This window comes from Furipterus horrens, unplaced genomic scaffold (genome assembly GCF_987537825.1).
Source record: "Furipterus horrens unplaced genomic scaffold, mFurHor1.1.pri manual_scaffold_2, whole genome shotgun sequence".
Classification (NCBI taxonomy): Eukaryota; Metazoa; Chordata; class Mammalia; order Chiroptera; family Furipteridae; genus Furipterus; species Furipterus horrens.
In genome coordinates, this window is record NW_028327172.1 from 111574353 (window position 1) to 111586944 (window position 12592).

The 12592-nt window shown below is 38.0% G+C and overlaps 1 pseudogene; it reads right to left on the reverse strand.

The window, feature by feature from the left end:
• Positions 1 to 9823: 9823 nt before the first annotated feature.
• Positions 9824 to 11089, reverse strand: LOC150019293 (ubiquitin-like protein 7 pseudogene; annotated as a pseudogene).
• Positions 11090 to 12592: the final 1503 nt, after the last annotated feature.

The following is a 12592-nucleotide window of genomic DNA, read 5'->3' on the forward strand; positions in this document are numbered from 1 at the left end:
AAGGAGATGGCATAAAATTTAGAGCTAACTAGGTAAAGAGAAGGGAAGAACGACCCACGCAGTGAGAGCAGCATATTTAAAAGTCAAAGATTCCTGAGAACAGAGTATCTGCTCAGAGACTGCAAGCAGCTCAGGATGGCTGGGTAAGCTGGAGCATGGGAAAGAGGAGGCTGGATGTAGACAAAAGAGAAAAATCAGTGCCTACTATTGAATATAAAGAATTAAATTCAAGTAAATTTTCTTGGAATGACATTGGAGGATTTTATACAAAGAAGTGCTATGATTAGATTTGCATTTTAGAAAGGGTGCTCTGGAAGTATGTATTGAACTCTGGAGTGGGGAGAGGATTGTAAAGACTAAAGGAAGGATGCAGAGACAAGAGGAAACTTGCAGTGAAACAAAAGAACAAAGCAAAGTCCTAAGATGGTATAGAAACACTGATGTTATAAAAACACATGCCATAGATGTCTGTTGCATGACATCCAGTCAAAAATGTAGAAGGAGAAGACAATAGGAGATTAACTGTTAGGCATCCATGTGGAGATATCTAGTTGGTCTAGGTTCTGTGGGTCTGATGCTGGGGAGACCATTCAAAAGAGACAGAAACACGGTGATTGTCAATCATCCAGTTAGTAAACATCCAATGAGCCTTTACAAAGTGTCAGGTTTTGTGACAGGTGCTGGGAATTCAGAGATGAATCAAAGCAGTGGCGGGGGGGGGAGGGGAGGGTTCATCCTTCTCTCCCAGATGTTTCTAGTTTACAGAAGAGATGAGGGACATGTAAAGGGTTAAGAAAAGGAAAGACCATAGGTGCTATTATGCAATTGTGTCTAGAGCATGGTGGGGTAGTCAGTTCTCTCTAGGAAAAGTTCATTTGATACAGTGCTCTGAAGTTATATTCTCAGTGCCCTTGAAAAAATAATTTGTATAAATAATAAAGTACTAACTTGCTCAGAAGTTTTCTCTGGCATTTGATTATAAAGAATAACATACTCGGGAGACTTCTGACCAAGATGGAGGCCTAAATAGACACACTGCATCTCCCTCCACAACTAAGAAGAAATATAGCTATCTCAAAACTAGAGACAACTAGAAGTTCTAGAAAATCAAGCTGCATGGAAGTCCAACAAACAAAGATATAAAAAAGAAATACTCACCCAGACAGGTAAGAGGGGTGGAGAGGAAGCAGTGTGGTGGCAGCAGTGGTGGCAGTGGCAGGCTGGCAGAAAACAGTCACACGTTTTAAAAAGCAGGGAGGGACACCTGGGTAGCGCTCCAGCAGCAGATCAGACCACGCACCTCATGGTTCCAGCACTGGAGAAAATAAAGGCTCATTGCTTCTGACTGTGAAAACCAGTGGGTGTTGGGGCAGAGGCAGAAACTGCCAGTCTCTCAGCAGAGTCTGTTTGTTTAGAGGCCCCCATGGTCCTAGAACATCCACAGACCCACCCACTCTGGGAATGATGGCCAGGGCAACAACTAGAGGGGTGCCAGTCCCATATAGGAAGCAGGACAAGTGCCTGGAAAAGGGGCGAGTGCTGAGCAAGAGGCTTTGTTCCCTCTCAGACCCCTCCCCCACATACAGTGTCACAAAGTGGTGAAATGGGTCACCGGCACTGACCAATATCTAGGGATCCACCCCTTACAATGTAACAGATGTGATAGTTCTACCAAAGACACAGAGGCAAACAAACACAGGAGCCTGTCAAGATGAGGAAACAGAAGTATGGCTCAAAAGAGGCAATAGATCAAGATTCCAGTGGGAGAACTAAGCAATGAAGAGATAGCCAATCTAGCAGACATAGAGCTCAAAACACTGGTGTTAAAGATGCTCACAGACTTGACACATATGCTTAAGTACAGCAAACAGGAACTTTGCAGGCAAGAAGGGACTGGCAAGAAATATTCAATGTGATGAAAAGCAAGCACCTACAACCAAGATTACTCTATCCAGCAAAGCTAGCATTTAGAATGGAAGGGCAGATAAAGTGCTTCACAGACAAGGTAAAGCTGAAGGAGTTCATCATCACCAAGCCATTATTATATGAAATGTTAAAGGAACTTATTTAAGAAAAAGAAGATCAAAACTATGAACACTGAGATGGCAACAGACTCACAACTATCAACAACTGAATCTAAAAAATAAAAACAAAATCCAACTAAACAAACCAGAATAAGAACAGAATCATAGGTATGGGAATCATTTGGAGGGTTAACAGCTGGAAGGGGGAAGAAGAAGAAATGGGGAAACAGTGCAAGGAATAAGAAGCATAATTGGTTGGTACAAAATAGGCCAGGGGAAGTTAAGATTAATATAGGAAAGTTTGAAGTCAAAGAACTTAAATGCATGACCCATGGACATGAACTAAGGTGGGTGGGATTGCTGGAGGGAATGGGGATGCTAAGTAGAGGGGAGTATAGGGAAAAGAAATTGGGACAACTATAACAACAGAATCAATAAAATATACTAAAAAAAAAAAGAATAACATACTCATTGGTGAGTTTATCTAAGCCATTGTTTCAGGAATAATAGAAGTAGCTAACATTCATTAATTGTTTACTACATGCCAGATAATATTCTAAATATTTCAAATGTATTTTCTTACTTGATCCTCCCAATGACTTCAGAAAATTAGTACTATTATAATCTCTATTTCATTTACTTTGCAGCTAATGTTATTTATTTCTTAATAAAACAATTATAATACACAATCACTGTATAAATTATGTCAATCAAATTATTAAACACAAAATAGCATTTTGAATTTTCAATCACAATAGCTAGAATTTAGACACTGAGATATAATACTTTCTTATTTAGTTGCCTTATCTTCATAGAAGCAAAACATTTTAGGATTTTCATATAGAATCTCTAAATTACACATGAGATAATCAAAGCATAGAAAGAGTAATTTATCTAAGGTCACCAGTTAGAAGATGGCTGATCTAGAATTCAGGCATGCAGTTAACTCCAAATCTTGTATCTCCTTATAGGAAAAAAGCAGAATAAGTGCCAATAGAAAAGATTATAAAATGCTTTTTGCATCATCTGTTGTGCATGAATGTTCAGTTTTATTATTTCCCTCTTTTTAAAAATTATTACGAGGTTAATTTTTTTTTTCAGAAGCTAATTATTGTTTTGGATGCAAAAGCACACTAACCTCCTCCTTTTACACATGTGAACTGCCAGGGCTTGGTGAGGCGCTTCTCCTCCTCAGGTCTACATGGAGAACTTAAAGGATCTCTCCTTTACAAAGATATTTAATTTTTATAAAGAACTAGTTAGTATAATATGTCCTTAGAATAATTATCTTGGCTGAGAGAAATAATATAATGGAGAAAGTTATCATTCATTAAAGGAAAACTATCAAACACTTACTTCTGTATGTCAGGCACTGTGCCAATCTCTAGAGATTAAAACAAATGAAATATGATTTCTGCCATGCGTTAGAAAGAAATAATGTTTAAAGCTTTCATTTCTGTTTCTTCATAAAGAAAACCAACCCACAGAACATACAAAGGACATAAATCTTAGTGGGTGATATGGGAGGAAAATCACATACTTACATTAATATACTTAGGCTATACATTAAGATACAATAGTTACTTAGTTTGGTTTCCAAAGCAAAAGGCCATTATTAGACGCTTGGAAATTTCTTTTCACTTTTATCATTAATTTTCTGGGTAGTCCAGTGTTTTAATTTACAGTGACAGTCTTTTGCAGAACTAAAACAACCTTTAGGCCCTGGATCTCCATGTTTGAGTATATTTTAATTGGCTAAGAGTCATTGACATTTGTGTGTGTGTGTGCACATGTGCAACTAGTAAATTATCCTCTTGGTTTGCTTAGTTGATTATGTTTGCTTTTGTTCATTTTTAGCCTTCCAAAATACTTAATGATTAACAAAGAATGTGACCACCCTCATTGTTATCACAATAAACAGGCTCTGTCAAGCCAACACTTCTTTACTGGCTCCTTTATCTTGTATGCTTTAAAAAAAATCAATTCTAGACACATTTCCTTTTAGTAACATTACTTTATCTTATCTCACCAACTCTAAGCCTTTTATAAAATATAGCTGTTATTCCAGAGAAATGACAAAGATCCTTAGCAACATATTCAGTCTCTGAACACTGGTGATAAAAGGTAGTGTAAGCTTACATCTGTAGTGCGCTGCCCTGAGGGAAGAGCATCATGATGTGGAAGAAGGTCCAATGCTGCAATGCTGTAAGGACAAACATGGTAAACTTGTCCTTAATCTCCTGACTTTAATCTCCTCAAAAGAAAGGAGTAGGAACAGGAATAGAAGATTTTGTGAATGAATATAAAACATACCATACAGAAACAAACAAACAAAAAAACATAACTGAACTTTCTGAAGTTTCATTCTTTTAGTTTGGATCATGGTACAATAACTACAGCAGTGATGATCTTAAAGTGAAATTAATATTTAATTAGTTAGAATGTACTGTATGGCAGACAGCTGATAATAATTTTTTGAAGTTATATCTGAACTTTAAAATAATTGATCAATCATTTTTGTTTATGATTATGAATTTAATATATATAATTAGCATAGTTGGGGAAGTCACCTCATTGATGTATTATAAGTAATGATAATTCCAATTTAACTGCCAATCTGACTTTACAGGTTTGATAGAAATTGCCATTAAGCTATATTTGAGGATACAGAAAGAGGAAGCTATCCTGAACATTAAGTTAGATCATTAGAAATCAATCTCCTGCCTCTACTCTTGCTCCTTTACAATTAGATTAATCTTTCTAAATAGCAATATAATCATGTTACTCTTTGCCTCAGAACCTTTAGTAACTCTTTATTCTTTACAAAATTTAAGGCAATTGATTACAGCAGTGGTCTCCAAAAAATTAAGTATGCAAATATGTATTTCCTCTATATAAAGTTATATGTATATTCCTATAATTATCTAATATATTAAAGTATAATTCTCTCAGCACAGACCTTATTGCTAATAATTCTGGTTTAAATTTATTTCTTAAATGGCTTTCTTGATTGTTTGACTAATTGTATTAAACTACCTCCTCCTCTCATATCTGATTAGATTATCATTTGCTTAATGTGGTTGTCAAGGAAGGACAGGGGAAAAGTCAGCATTGTGATTTTTTTTTGTCTGTCTGTGCTTGCATTTTAATATTTCTCATTTATTGTCCTTTTGCAGGGAACTTTTCATGGATTGTACATTTGTAATTGTCTAAAATATATCATAATTCCATCAGTTCACATCAGCAGGTCTACAACACAAAGCATGCAAAGACTTTATGGTCTGGTCCCTGATAAGATACCCAATCTTGACTTCTGTTTCTGGAAATAGGGCAGTTTGATGTTAGAGAAATCCTTCCAAGTAGGACACACCTAACAAGATTGTACAGAATATTTTTCAAAAGGATTACTGATTAATTCTGGCAGAGGAATAAGGAAACTTCAGAGGCCAAAAATAACAGGAAAGTAGAAAGTGAGCTCTAGGTTTAATGGACCTCCCATGTAAAGAGACAAAGCTGGCACCCTTACCAGGATGAAAGTTTAGACACGAGACCTTGGCATAAAGTCTGACACTTAAAGGAAAAAATTCTTATTATGTGAAGTAGGAGAAAAAATTAACCATCATTTTAAAGAGAAATTCCTTACAGATTCAATGCAATCCCTATTAAAATACCAATGACATATTTCACTGACCTAGAACAAATACTCCATAAATTCATATGGAACCAAAAAAGACCCCAAATAGCAAAAGCAATCTTGAGACAGAAGAACACAGTAGGAGGAATCACAACACCAGATATCAAACAATACTACAAAGCCACTGTAATCAAAACAGTCTGGTACTGGCATAAGAACAGACATATAGATCAGTGGAACAGAACAGAGAGTCCAGAAATAAACCTAGGCCTCTATGGTCAACTAATATTTGATAAAGGAGGAAGGAACATAAAATGGAGTGAGAAGAGCCTCTTTAACAAATGGTGCTGGGAGAACTGGATAGGGACGTGCAAAAAAAAGAAACTAGACCACCAACTTACACCACACACGAGAATAAACACAAGATGGATCAAAGACTTAAATGTAAGCCGTGACACCATAAAAGTCCTAGAGGAAAACATAGGCAAGAAAATATCAGATATCTCACGTAACAATCTCTTCAAGGATACATCTCCTAAAGCAAGAGAAATAAAGGAAAAAATAAATAAATGGGATTACATCAAACTCAAGAGTTTCTGCTCAGCAAAAGAAAACATCAGCAAGATGAAATGGAAACCAACCATATGGGAAAACATATTTGCCAATGACATCACAGACAGGGGACTGATTTCCAAAATATATAAAGAGCTGATACGACTCAACATCAAGAAAACAAACAACCCAATTAAAAAATGGGCAAAGGACCTGAACAAACACTTCTCCAAAGAGGACATACAGAAGGTCCATAGACACATGAAAAAATGCTCAACATCATTAGCCATCAGGGAGATGCAAATAAAAACCACAATGAGATACCATTTTACACCAGTCAGAATGGCCATCATCAACAAATCAACAAGCAACAAGTGCTGGCGAGGATGTGGAGAAATGGGAACCCTACTGCACTGTTGGTGGGAATGCAGACTGGTGCAGCCACTGTGGAAAACAGTACGGAATTACCTCAAAAGATTAAAAATGGAACTGCCTTTTGAACCAGCGACTCCACTACTAGGATTATACCCGAAGAATCTTGAAACAGCAATTCAAAAGAACTTATGCACCCCTATGTTCATTGCAGCACTGTTTACAATAGCTAAGTGCTGGAAACAGCCTAAGTGCCCATCTGTAGATGAGTGGATCAAAAAATGGTGGTACATTTACACAATGGAATACTATGTAGCAGAAAGAAAGAAGGAACTCCTGCCATTTGCAACAACATGGATGGAACTAGAGAGAATTATGCTTAGTGAAATAAGCCAGGCAAAGAAAGCAAAATACCATATGATATCACCTAATACAGGAAACTAAAGAACAACACAAACAAAGGAACTAAATAGAACAAAGAGCAGAATAGCAGTCAATAGGGGGGAGGGGAAAGGGAGAGAAGGGGGATAAGTAAGGGAAGGGTTTAGTCAAAGAACCGGTATAAATGACTCATGGACATGGACAACGGGGAGGGATATGATTGCGGGAGAGGGGGTGGGTTGGGTGGGGGAGAGAAATTAGGGGAAAAGGGGACAACTGTAATTGAAAAACCAAAATAAAAAAAATAATAAAATAAAGAGAAATTCCTGTTATGTTCTAGGAAGATTGAAAAAAAAAGAAAAGTTGTAATAATCCCTAATCTCAAGCCTGAATTCACATGGGTTTGTTGACTAAAATTCACACTTTCTACCCCCCCCCCCACCAAAAAAAGAAGGCCAAAAACTTATTTTAAAGCAATTTTAGGTGGTAGTGCTCTCTGGAAGAAAGCACAATAAACTTAAGTGTCAAAGAATTCTCACAGATATAGTTCCAAGGCAAGCCAGTTCAAAAAGAAATGTACTAAATGCACATGAAAACAAGACACTGTGACAGTAAACAGAAATAACAAACAATTGTATTCATGTCTTAAAAACTACAGATATTAGAACTGACAGCAAAGGAGACTATGCAATATGTTTAAAGATACAAAATAATTTGTTGAAACTATAATGAAAGAACAAGCGATTATGAAAATTGATTAAGAAAATTTGTAAAAAGCACCAAAATGAATTTCAAAAAATGAAAAATATAGTATTGACATTAGAAAACCAACATTTTGGCTAAATAGCAGATTGGAAATGGCAGAAAAAGATCATTAGTAAACTGAAAGATAAAAGAGCTAAAGAAATTACCGAAGTGTAAAGACTTGAGGATATGAAAGAAAAAAAAGAAGATAGGCAATACAGGATAGAGGGAGAAAACCCTACATACATACAGTGGAAGTCTCACTGAGAAACTACAGAGAATGGGAGAGGGAATTTAATTAGATAATGGCTAATAAAAAAGAATAAAATCTTGTTGTTTATGACAACATATGAACCTGGAGGGTATTAGTCTAAGTGAAATAAGTGTCAGACAGAGAAAGATAAATACCATATGATTTTACTTATATGTGGAATCTAAAAAACAAAAAAAAATTTAAAATAAACAAAGCAGGAACAAACTCAGATGCAGAGAACAAACTGATGGTTTCCAGATGGAAGGGCATAAGGAAGATAGATTGTTTTTTTAAGATGTGCAACTAGCCAGTTATAAAAACAGTCAAAAGTATGTAAAGTTCAGCATAGGAAATATAATCAGTAATAATGTAATAACTATGTACAGGGCCAGATGGGCACTAAACTTACCAGGGTGATCACCTCATAAGGTATATAAATGTCTCATCACTATGTTGTACACCTGAAACAAATATAATATATTATGTCAACTGTAGTTGAAAAATAAAAATATTTAAAGTCAAAAGAAATACTCTTTTTATCACACTATAATGAAATTTCAAAATACCAAAGGGAAGATCTTAGAAGTAGCCAGCTATCTTAATATACAGATCAACTGAGTTCTCAACCACAATAACGAAAGCCAGATGGGAGAGGAATGATATTTAGTTGTCAACCAAGTTAGTTCTCTATCCTTATGTGGCATTTAGAAATGTGGGAGAGTGTTTTCATGTGCACAGTGACTGAAAGTGTGGACTGGTAAGTTACTTAACTTCTCCATATTTGTTTTCCTATTGTTAAGGAAATAATATTTATCACATGAGATTGTTGTGAAGGCTACAGGCTATGCTAAATACACAGAAAGCATGCATAACAGTGTACGGCATGATAAGAAGTGCGATGTAACTGTTATAGTACCCTGGAGCTGCCTCTGGTAATACATAGAGGAGCTGAGACAATGAAGAACTGTCTGACTCCAATTTCCAAGTCCAACATCAAAAAACATTAAAAACCTATCCAACGTTTTTTGTGCATTATCACACTATTTTTCTCCATCTCACTTCATCACACCCTATCTTCTAGTCACTCTCTGAATTCACTTTTTCATCTAAAAAATAGTTACAGAAAGCCATAGTAGGTACCAGGACCTATTCTCTTTATTGTCTTATGATATATATTATTGTAAATTTCTTGAGGGCATATGTGGCAGACACCAGCTAGTTTCTGGCAATCTTACTTTCTCTTCCAGTTCATTTTGGAAATTTACTTTTCTCAGCCTCTCTTGCAATTGCAGCAGAACTACACAACTGGATTCTGGGGAGTGGAATAGTAGAGACAATGCACCCAATTTCCAGGCTGGACACAAGACATCCTGTGCTATCCCCATCTTCCTTGCTCTTTTTGTTTCTGAGCATGCTAATGCGGGGTACCCAGGGGTGGACGCCAAGCATACGAGGAGCGTTGAGTCAGCACACCCAAAACACCTGGTCAGGTTTCAACCTAAGTAAGAAATGAGTCATTTTTGTGTTGAGTTATTGAAAATTTTGTCTTGACCAATACAGCATGCAATTTTTCCTTTTCAACTTGTTAAACATAACATAGAGCACAGCACCTGGTTTATAGTAGAGCTCTATAAATATTTGTTAAGGCAAAGAAAGAAGGAAGGGAAGGAAGAAATAATTTCCAAGTAAATTTAGTTATTTCTTATTTTATATGAAGTAATTATTTTAACTCATCTACAACTTTTTAAATTTTAAGTCATGTACCCCCATCCCACTTTTCTTTTTTCAAAAAAGAATCTCTTCCCTGTCCCATATTTATTTGCATTGACTGACATTTTAAGGAAATACAGGACCACTTTAGTGTTAATATTGGCTTTTTAGGTACTGCTTATAATGAGTCGAAGTAAGATCATTTACTTTTTTTTTTTGAAGGTTGACCATCAGGGGAGAGGAGAAATTGGGCACCTTCAGGAGTGCCTTGACAGTTTGTTGGGGTTTCAGGAAGAGCGAGAAGTTCATGGGGCCCCTCCCACAAGATGAGATCCGAGTCGCTTGGATGTCTCTCCCTACACTCCACCCGCCTCTGGTGCCAGTGGCCTGCAGGGTCTGAAGGCTCAGCTCACTGTCTGAATGCCCACATCTCACTGCTGCTGCAGCTGGGGATGCCACTGGCTCTGAACACTGAGCTTCCCAGAGGTCTGCAGGGCATACAGTCGGGCTTGGCTAAAGAGATTACTGGTGATGGCATCCCTGACTAGAAACCCGAGGACATTGGTGAGGTCCCTGAGGAATGGCCTTGGGTGACAGGAGTAGGCATTTGAGAGCTGCTCTCTGAGTAATGGGCCTGGATCCAGCAGCCCCACTGTACCCCAGGGAGGCTGGGTGGGAGCTGGGTGTGCTACGAGAAAGCATGGACCTGGCATGTGGGTGAAAGTCGTCCTTGTCATCAGAGAGCCCTTCAAACAGGAAGCCACCTGGCACACCCCAGTATGAGCTGGGAAGAGTGCTCAGCGGCGTGCTGCCTGCCACCTAATGAGTGCAGAACCAGGGCAATGGCATTGACTAAGGCTGGGTGAGAAGGTACCAACATATCAAGCATACTGGGATCAGCGAAGAGAGAGAAAAGGCCCTTGTCCTCGAGAGCACCGAGAGCAGTGGGGTCACTGGGGGTCTGGGGGGCCGCAACGATCTGATCCAGAGATTTCTTATTGCTGAGCATTTTAAAGACCACCTCTCTGTAGGAAGAGCTCCTGTGCCCGGCAGTGTGTAACACCCGGCACTCCCGCAGGGCAGACACTCTGTCCGTAGGTGCTGGTTTCTGATCAGGCATTTGTGCAGAACGGGGACTGTGGACCCAGGTAGAATGCCACAGAAGTCCAGGGTCCGGTCATCTTTTAGCTTCCGGCCACAATAGATCAGATCCGTTAGCTCAGGGTCCGGAACTGACTCCTGGAGTCTGCCAGCGATGAGCTGCTTCAGAAATGAAATACTATACCTCCCCCCCAAAACCCCGCCCCTTCTCTTGAGGATTCTCCCAGCTCTGTCTCTGGCAACCAACCGAAGAATAGATTCTAGGGCAAGTGGCTGGTCCTCCAGTTTCACTGCTAGGTACCAATCTGAAAGACACATCCTCTTAAGGTTTCTCTTTCTCCCAGTCCTGCAGCAAGAAGATGGTATACATTTCAAAGGAAAATTCAGAATTGTTCCTCAACCATTTCCTTTGCCAAAAAGAAAAGCAATATTAAGCATTTCACCCTTGGAGTTAAAGTGGAAGTTATACAGGAGGATCAAATGGAGGCTCTGGATGAGTATCTTAGACTAGTCCTGGCACCCTGCAGAAAACACAAGCCCAGTGGTGGAAAGGAGAGGAAGACAAGAGGAGCTGGTAGAGTGACTCCCCTTCTGGCTTTGCCCCACCCATCTCTTGTCATAGATTCTGTGCTGAAGTAGTAGTGGGAGGATAGGTATGAAGAGCTAGCTAGTGGAGTGCAGGAGGGGGTATGGAGAGGTAGAGGAGGAAGAGATGTCTCAAGATCAGCAACTGGAAGGAAATGAGAATCTGCTCAGCACTCCATGGCAGGTTTTCCTGGGTAAGCACTAGTTGTGAATTAAGCTTAGATATTTTATGGATATTTTATGGACATATAAGTATATATGTCTTAACACTAATTTGCATTACTACATATTCTTTTTTAATCTTTACAATTAAATTTATTCTGAAGTTAAGAAAAGGAGAACAAACCAAGCCCTTCTGTTGATACTGTTTGTCTACATTTGCAGAACAAATGTGTGTGAGATTTCTTTTTTTTGTTTGTTTTGTTATTTTCTTATACTTCTCCAAGATTTTTTGGAAATAAGCACTGTTATAAGTGCACTGGTGTATCCAAGGAGATAGTTAGAAGCCTAGTTTTAAACATATGGCAAAACAAATGTGTAAAAGAATTTGGAAATGAATTTTTCCAATCACGAACGTTCTTACCAATGCTTGGATACGCACAAAGGAAACTTTTATAGCTCTCTGGTGGTGCTTTGATTTAAGACAAGAAAATGCTGGTAATCATTTTTCCCGTCAGTACTTTATTATAACCTGTGCTCTTTTCTATGAAGGAAAACATCTTTATAAGACTATAGCTTTAGCTGCAGAAATACCTATTTTTATACATCATGCCATAGAAACAAATGTATGTTCTGACTTTTTAAGTGCTCTCATTTTCAGAGTAATCTTTATGATTTTCTTTGACATTCCTGACAAAACACTTTTTAGTACGTAGATCCTGAAACACTTAATAAATTGTATTTTTATAAATTTCATGTTGTCTCTTTCAAATAAAAACCTCAGAGTTTACAAGGGGCCTGGTGTGCTTGCTACCACATTTCAGAATATGTAGAGATGGTTTCCTTTTAATTCTCCCAGGAACCCCAGTTTTAGAATCATGAGTATAGAGGACATACTTCAAGACTGACCATTGGAGAATGGACTTACTGTCTGCAAGGTAACACAGGAAGTGGGAAGGAACTGAATTAGAACAGTGGCTTTCATTTTCTAGTCCAGAAGACCATTAGAGATTTTGAAACTAAGTAAGGAGTTTATATGCACATTAACCACTAACTTTATTTAGAATAAAATGTCTT